Source organism: Euprymna scolopes, chromosome 34, assembly GCF_053919585.1.
Source record: "Euprymna scolopes isolate OS-2025 chromosome 34, ASM5391958v1, whole genome shotgun sequence".
NCBI classification, from domain to species: Eukaryota; Metazoa; Mollusca; class Cephalopoda; order Sepiida; family Sepiolidae; genus Euprymna; species Euprymna scolopes.
In genome coordinates this window covers 16,478,560-16,488,320 of record NC_136515.1, presented here as the reverse complement: position 1 = coordinate 16,488,320, position 9,761 = coordinate 16,478,560, and positions in this window count along the sequence as shown.

The window sequence follows — 9,761 nt, the reverse complement described above, 5'->3', positions numbered from 1 at the left end:
CGTATGAATATACGGCGGAGAACTTGATGTGTAGGTTATACAGGCATCAAACTCGTCAGATTTTGAGAAGACAATGAACTTCATACTAATCAAGTCCGTAAAGTTGCTCAACAAACCGAATCCTTCTAAGAAGCCGAGCATGACATTACATCAAGCAACATCTACACAATGATAAAATTTAAAATTTGGTAGAACTTTGGACAAAAATTAACGATTTTTCCCTGCAGTATGTCTGCAGTCTTATTCAAGGAATTTCCAAAAGAGTGCAGGTTGTCAAATTGCAGAAGGGCTATGCTACTAAATATTTATTGTTCATTGTGTTCCGGTTGTATGTTTGTTGCATTAATGTCCTAAAGTTACATTTAAATAACAATACGTGGACTTTCTTTTTGTCTCCTAAATTTGAAGTTATTTTTTAAACTGACGTGAACCCTAGAATATTTAAATTAAAAGTCAAATATGAACAAGTAAAATTATAGAATATTAAAAGGCAAATCAAATGAGGTGTATTTCGTTTAAACAGTTACATTACATTTAGCTTCAATTTGTAGTTTAAAAAAAATTACACGTGCAGACGTTCTTTTGCTGCATGTGTAAGTTAAGTTATTGTGGGGTAATAGCGAGAGAAGAGAAAGAAAAAGAGCTTTGTCACTATAATGGAGAATCAAAAAGTTAATAGACTAATGCAAATTAAAACTGAAACATACATCCATATACATGCATACGCACACACACACACACACACACACACACACACATACACACACACACACACACACACACACACACACACACACACACATATATATATATATATATATATATATATATATATATATATATATATATATATATTAGGTTGTCCGGAAAATAAATGCCATTTCAGGAAGTCTGTTTTGAAATTGGATTTTATCATAGGATTTTTATTATATTTCAGGTAAACATCAACATGATTATTGATTTATATGTGCTCTTTAATAATTTCTTACTTTTTTCTTTCAGAAAACCTTTCATGAGCGAATGAGCCCATAATTTGGAATATGAGAAAAGAAGACTTACGATTACTTTTCCTGCATGAGTTTAAGCTTGGTAACAATGCTTCTCAAACAACTGCAAATATCAATAGGGCATGGGGAGAAAGCATCACAAGTGATAGAACAGTACGAAGGTGGTTCCAAAAGTTTCGTAGTGGTGATGAGAGCCTTAAAGATGAAGAAGGTAGAGGACGGCCATCTAATCTTGACAATGAAAATTTGAGAGCAATTGTTGAGCAAAATCGACTGCAAAGTGTGAGGGAAATGTCTCGGGAACTTGGTGTCAGCAGTTCAACAGTGTTGGACCATCTGAAGCAAATTGGCAAGGTGAAAAAGCTCGACAAATGGGTCCCACATGAGCTCAATGAAAATCAACAAGCTCGACGGTTTGAAGCTTTGCGAGAATGACACTGCAGAAACTCACAGACTTGGGATACGAAACACTACCACATCCTCCTTATTCTCCAGATCTTTCACCCACGGACTACCATTTTTTCAAGCATTTAGCCGCTTTTTTAAGCAACAAAACTTTCAGATCTAATGCAGAGGTTGAATCCTTTTTCAAAGATTTCTTAGCATCTAAGCCAAAGAATTTTTATCAACGAGGCATAAATGATCTAGTTGATAGATGGAAAAAATGCATGGCTGTTCAAGGATCATACTTGGACTAATTTCAATGTCTAGTGTCACCTATTTGATTAATAAATCCTTTTTCTCTAAAATTGGCAATTATTTTCCGGACAACCTATATATATATATATATATATATATATATATATATATATATATATATATATATATATATATATATATATATATACACGTGTGCACACACATACATACACACATATATGCATACAGGAATATACACTCACCCACACGAATGACCATCTATATGTATAGATGCACAAAGAATCATGCGAATATATATATATATATATATATATATATACATACAAATATATATATTTATATATACATATATATATATATATATACAAATATATATTTATATATACACATACATATACATATTTACACAATAAATATACACAGGCGGACATCTACAAAAATATACATACGTACAGAGATACTATTATACAGACATATGTATAGAATAACGTAAATATTAGAAAGTTAAAATTAATAAAATAAATCATATTTAAATTTAAAATTTGCGAATCAAAAGCCATTATGAGAAATTAAAATTTAATCATGGTATATGAAAAAAGTATACGGATCTGTATGGATATGCAAATACGAAAATGCACGTATATAATTATTAATAAGCAATTATTAGTATTATCACATTATAATGAGTTAAAACAGGTGTTAATTTTATCACATTATTATATGAGTTATGTAAAATATTAATTATACTTATTATTAATTAAAATTTATGATATCCTTGTTTAATTTATTAAAGTATAGATTGGAGTTGGGTGGTTCTGGGTATAGTCCATGGATTTGAAAATCATATCAGGATAGTAAGACAGTATTAAAAGAGAAGTACATATATACAAATTCAAATACAAATAAACACATGCATAAATTACGCACAAAAACGAACACGCATTTATGCATATACAGATATATAATAGAGATGTAAATTAAAAGGCAACAAAACGAAGCAAAACGTTGTCGGACCCAAGAATTTAAACATATACTAAAGGGGAGGAAAAGAACTTCGGTTACAAATTAGTATATATAGATATTTAGCATGGAAATTAATACGATAATGTTGTGAGGGAATTGGTATGGTAATATGTACGTTTAAAATATAGGGGGAAGCAGAAATTCACATATGTATTGACAAAAAAAAACAATATAGAGTTAACATAAAAATATATAAATATATATATATATACATATATATATATATATATATGTATGATAAAAGGTGGATAAGTTTCTGAAATAAAATATTTAGTTATTTATGGTTATATAACGGTGTATAGAGGGGTACATCCTTCATATAGGCGAATTGGTGACAGCAAGGTAAGTGGCATTAGATGAAGTACTCCGCCGTCTAAACACCCTCCAGCCACAACAATTAAAACAAGCTAAATATGCCTTTAGCCTCGACGTAGTTGCCCTCGACACCACAGTACCTATACATGCAGCAGTAGATCTAATCAACGACCACATCTCCTCCTGGAACTTACACTGCTTCGGCCTCACTCCTTCAGACATCCACAAATTCTTACTTATAATAGTAGACAACATATACTTCACCTACCAACGCCAAACATACAGATAAATTACATGACTGCCCATGGGTTCCAGTCTCTCAGGAATACAGGCCATATCGTACATGGACAGACTAGAACGCCGAGCCCTCAACACGTGCAACTCGGTCATATTTCTCTCGAGATATGTCAATGATGTCCTGATCCTCACACCATCACGCGCCGATGCTGAGAACATCTATAGCATATTCTCCGATACCGACCCACACATAGTATTCACCATCGAACACCTCAGCGATGATAGATCCCCATCACTCCTAGATTTCAACCTCAAAATATCAGACGAGGGGACCGTCACTACTAAATTCTACCGAAAAGCAGCTAGCCGAAGTATATTTGTACACTACAAGTCGTCCCTCCCTACTAAGGCCATTATCGAATATGCAAGGAATGAGATCATCCGCATCCAAAACAAGTGCAGTAAGCCTAAGGACAAGACAGAATTCACAAAACAGTTCCACCAGGTCCTAGAGACAAATAGATACCCAGCACTGTCATTAAACACCCCTGGAACACAAGAAAACATGTAAGAAGCTTCTCCACCAATTACTGATTCCTTAAAATGCCCCATCACAGCGACAAGATCAAAACGGCTATCCGCAGGGCCATCAGAAGGGAGGGTCTCAATATTCAACTAGCCCACTCCGGACCATCCCTTAGACAACAGCTTTCTAAACGCAAGCACAACGAGGACCCACCACCATACACACTGATAAATTGCCCAGTATACCTCGCAACCATATGCCACCGCACAGGTATAGTCTACAAATTAGAATGCTCTACCTACATGGGCAGCACCACGAGACCCCTACACATAAGAATCAAGGAACACACACAAACACAAGCATCATCATTCCACAAACACCTCAACACCTTCAGAAACACTAATATATCTATTAAAGTCGATATTTTAAGCACAGAACGCAATATTGGGAATAGTCGCATAAAGGAATCATTACTAATATCAAAATTACGGCCAGAACTCAACAACAGACTGGAGCTCGGATCATCATTCATTATAAAACTTTACATCGGCTCTCACCAAAGACTGACCATTACAAACTTAACCCATTAGAACAGGTACACCACTGTATACCGCTCATACACTAACTCACAGTACAGACAGGGCCTTACCACAACCCCCCGGCCCATATAAATTATATATAAAAAATAAAACAAATTAAATAAACAAGTAAATAACAGCAATATATATAAAAAATAATAATAAATAGTTAGCTGAAATAACATAAACCAATTAAAAAACCGTTTGATTTAAGCTAATCTACCTATACAAAGCCAAATAAACACTAACAACAAATACAAATAAATTAATAAACAACTAATGATAATGAATTAAATAGAAAAAAATGTTCCAACTATAACCACTTATAGTTTTATTAAGATAAATAAATTAACAATTCTCAAGGAATGTCCATCCAGCGCCCCCCTTCCCAGCTATCTTCCTATTACTGACAACCGCACCCCTAACCTAAACACCCCAACAGCCGACTAAAGGTTCCCCGTTCCGCACCCCTCCCCTCCTCTTTCACATCCCCCTTCCACTTCTCTCCTCCAAAAGCTAACCAGTACCAGACTACTAGCGACTTATGTGACCTAGATACACCAAGTCATCCCACTAATATGCAAGAATGTTAATAAATTAAACAAGTAAATAAATAATAGAGAGCAGCAGAAAAATAATAATAAAGACAACAAAATAGACAGAGAATATACAAAATTAAAAAAGCTTACACTAAAGCAGCAAGTTATAAACTTAAAGAAAAAAATATATATGTACACAAAAAATATAAAGAAAAAGGAACAAAAAATGTGTTAAACACCCTCCTTACATTTGCTTCGAGGCTCCACACAGCCATCCAATTTCCCCTCCATCATCTAGCTTGTTTTGAATCGATCTGTCACGTCTACCATTTGAAAAGGGATTTTTTTTTCCGAAATTAATAATAGATATTGCCGCAGACATAATAAGTAAGAGATTTGTATTTAATAAAACTGAATAAATATATGTATATATAGACATATAATTATGTACTTAATGATTTGTAAATTGCCACTTTTCTTCGTCTTCTTCCAACAACAACGACTATATCTCATTCCTCGCATTGTGATAGCCTTCTAATTCTCTACTACATACCTATCCCAGACAATGCTTCAAGCAAACCACACATCAATATATAAATATATATATATTTATAAACAGAGAGAGAATAAATGACAAAAATTATATTCCAAAATTAATAATGTTGACCGTCTTATAATTTATTCTTTAATTCAGTTGACATTTACAATTCTGGACAGTATCTCTTTCGTAGCGAAAAATCAATCACTTAATTATTATATCAATCAATGAATCTATGATGATCTTTACTCATCAGAAGAAATAGCAACAATCAATCCATCAAAAGGAAATGAAGTGTGATTTGACATGATTAAAATCCGAAAATTGGAAGAGAAGCTGAATATATGAATAATATGTTTACATTATTATGAATAGCGTAATGGAAACATATTAAAGGTATATGCAGCCTCTACGAAACATATACTGTCAGGAATTATATAAGTCAACTGAATTAAAGGGAGAAATTATAAGATGGTCAACATCAGGAATTTTGGAATATAGTTTTTGTCATTTATTCTCTATATCGCTCTGTAATTATGTTGAATTTCTTGAATAAGGATTGGTATATATTATAAGTAAATATATTTCTACTGAAATATATATATATATATATATGAGTTATGTGTGTTCGTGTGTATGTGTCTATGCATTAGATTTAATATGTGTGAGGCGTGTGCATGTTTATGGCTATTTATCAATAATTGATTTTTTTTTCATGTGAGCTTGCTTAAGCATTCATAGAGAACATGTCGTATTCGAGTGAATGCTAAATAGGAAATTGATGGTTGCAATCTTTTTCAAGCAGGATAATAAGCCAAATATAATTGGGATCCCACAAGACCCTCATCGAAGTAAAGAATAATTAATGTATGACCGGTGCGCGCAATTTGGCCCTTCTCCCTAAATAGTTGCCCTAAATTGACTAATAATAAATAATGGCAGCTCGAAACGTGTTTCTATTGTTTCGGCGCCGAGTTGCTTGTCTGTGTCCATAGTAACAAAATCGAAAAATCGTTAGGAAACAATGGACTTTCATCAGCAACGAAACTGTTGCCTACTAGCTGATGTACTCGTATAGAGATCGAAATGACCGAAGAGGCACTCACCTTGAACGAGTAGAAACGGATTTGTCCGAAGGAAGTTTCTAGGGAATATTGTGGTGTGATATACATTAATTTACATATGAATAAATTAACTGCATTAAAAAGCACGAATTCGGTGGCCGAAGTGGTCGAGTGTTTTACACAGAAGCGAACACACCGGAATATAAAAGGTCGTGTGAATGATCTCAATCCATGTGTGTGTGTGTTTTTTTTTTCTTTATAATATCCTTTTATATGGAAACTATTCTCGGCATAGAAGAAAGTAAAGTTTATCGACGGCGACATGAGTTGGACGTTTTTACAGTTATTGTCGGCATTTCGTGCTAAATTTGGAATAAAAGTTCGGGATTCTAACCTTTCCAAAAATTTCGCCGTGTTATTAAAATTTTTAAATAAGCATACAAGAGCAGGGTTTTTAAAAATACGGCCGTATACAGGAAAATTTAAATAAAGCTTCATGGGGCCGGATTCTTAAAAAAATGCACGCATCTTATTGAAAATTTTAAATACCATTCGGAGGCTGGATTTTTTAAAAAATTGTCGTCGTCTTATGAAGAATCTTAGTAAGCATTCGGGATCCGGATTTTTACAAATTTTGTCATGGTAGGGAGAAGTTTAAATAAGCATTATGGAGTCGAAGTTTTTTAAAGAGTGTCGTCGTTTTTGGAGAATTTTATATAAACATTGGCGAGCGGGATATTTTTTAAAATTATCGTCGTGTCATGGAGAATTTTTAATAAGTATTCGCGAGCTAGAAATAAAAAACAATATAATCGAGTTATGGAGAATTTTAAACAAGCATTTGCTGGTCAATTTCTTTCTTTATTTATTATCGTCGTATTATGAAGAATTTTTAATGGTAATACTCGAGCCGGACTTTTTGAAAATTGTCGTGTTATGAAGTATTTTAAATAAGCATTCGCTGGCCGTTTTTTTTTTTTAATTATCGTTCTGTCATAGAACATTTTAATGATCATTCTGAAACCAGATTTTTCGAAAATTTCGTCGTTTTATAGGGAATTTCTAATAAGCTTCCGGAAACCGGATATTTTTAAACATTGTCGTCATTTTATGGAGAATTATAAATAAGCTATCTGGTTTCGGATTTTAGAAAATTTTGTCGTGTTGGAAACAATTTAAACGGAGTCGTATAAAAAAATATATCATTTTAATTTTTAATAAGCATTCTGGGGCAAATTTTTACAAAATTATCGGCGTGCTATGGTGAATTAACAATAAGCATTCCGAATCCATATTTTTGGAAAATGGTCGTGGTATTAATTTTAAATAAAAAAAAATTCGAGTGATGGGTTTTTGAAAATTGTCATCGTGTTATAGCAAATTTAAAATCAGCATTCGGTAGCCAAATTCCTTTGTCGTCGTGTTATGGAGAATTATAAATAAGAATTCGAGAGTCGAGTTTTTGGAACTTATACGCGTTGTGAAATAAACAGATAAAATTGCAATTTGATTGGAACTTTTTGAAAATTGCAGTCGTCGCGTTATGGAAAATATAAATTGCGATTCGAATCGCACTTTTAGAAAATGGCATCGTAAAGTTAAGGAGATTAAATTACGTTTCGAGGTTTGAATTATGTAGAAATTACGTCATAGTTTTATGGAAAAGGTGATTAGGATTTATGCCGGATTTTTTATGCTTAAAATCAACAAGACTGATAGAGGCTAGTTGTGTCTCGACCTGTACGGAATGCAAGCTGTCTCTGGCGATGTAAAGTGAGGGCTAGATATCTCTAGCCATGTAGAGTGATAGCCAGCTGTGTTTGGCGACGTAGAAGGTTATTCAGCTGTGCCTGGAAGCTCTAAAGACGCAAGTGCTGCTCTGGACCCAGATTTGTATGAAAAATAACATTAAGCGTGATAGAGGAATCTCGATTGATATGCATTAATTTGTATCTGAAGGGATTAGCTGCATTAAAAAAAATCTAGGAGAGGAGGGTCTCGAGTAATCGACTACAATAAGAACACGTACGAATTAGTAAAGTTTTGTGAATACTGTCAGTTTCTTTTTTTTTTAAATAATATTGAAACTTTCTAATTCACAAGCGTTCTGCAGACTCTTCAATATATATATATATATATATATATATATATATATATATATATATATATATATATATATATATATATGTCCTTGCTCAAGAGAAGTGTGTAAGGTAGTCCGGGGACTAACATGTATGTTCAGTCGCAAAGGAGACAGATATAGGAAATAACTTCAAGTCGTTTTTTTTTTGTACAACAATATTTATCGCTTCATTGTTACAGCCGCGGCGTCCTGCATATCTGGAACATGACAGTCTCTTAGTACACAGTTTCGAACGTCATCCTTGCATCTATGTGATCCCCGATGTTTTTCTCGTCTCTAACCTGATTTCTCTTAAGAAGTCTTTATTTTTCCATACTGGGGACGTAATTTGGCATACATTTGCATACGTGCGTCTGCGCTATATTACGCTTGACGTTGTTAGTTTTTTTTCAGTTATTGCAGAGAGGTGTTGACGTCCTTGTACATGCAGCGCATGGTATTCTCAAGTTTTTACCATCTGTTATTGACTAGGCCCAACGTTTCATTGACTTCAATGATCAAGGGAGAACCGATATTTCAACGTGATCGTATCGTATTTTTATGTACTGGTATTGCATCATGTATACCCTTATAAGTAAGTATAACACGAAACAAATGTCTACAAGAGATGAGGGTTATCAAATCGGTTATAAGAAATTATGTCAGCCAACTTGAACTAGCGATGAAAACGAACATTATACAATACACTTAACAGATGAAATATTCCATAAACACGTGATTTCGAATATCTCGATTCGATACTCAGCAATGACGGAAACATACTCAGCGATGACGGAAACATAATTAGGAATGATACTCGCGTCACAGGTTTGAGCCTGTCTGCCTAGTACCACATTTTTTTGCTCAACACCCCCCCAAACACCCTGGCAACGCCGGGCACCTAGACTAGCTTATAATATAGATCTCACCTGTCTGTCTGAATGTATGTATATATGTAAGTATGTCTGCCTAAAAATTTTAACGGAGGCAACGGATTTTTACGAGATTTGTATCGTTTTGAATCTCGACCCTTCGGATGACAAATATCGAAAATTGGCTAAAAGCACTTTCCTACAGGGAGGGTGTTGCTTTTTCCGACGATATTTTCGAGAGTAATACCCTCTTTTTGATTAACCAGCTTCAATTTAATTA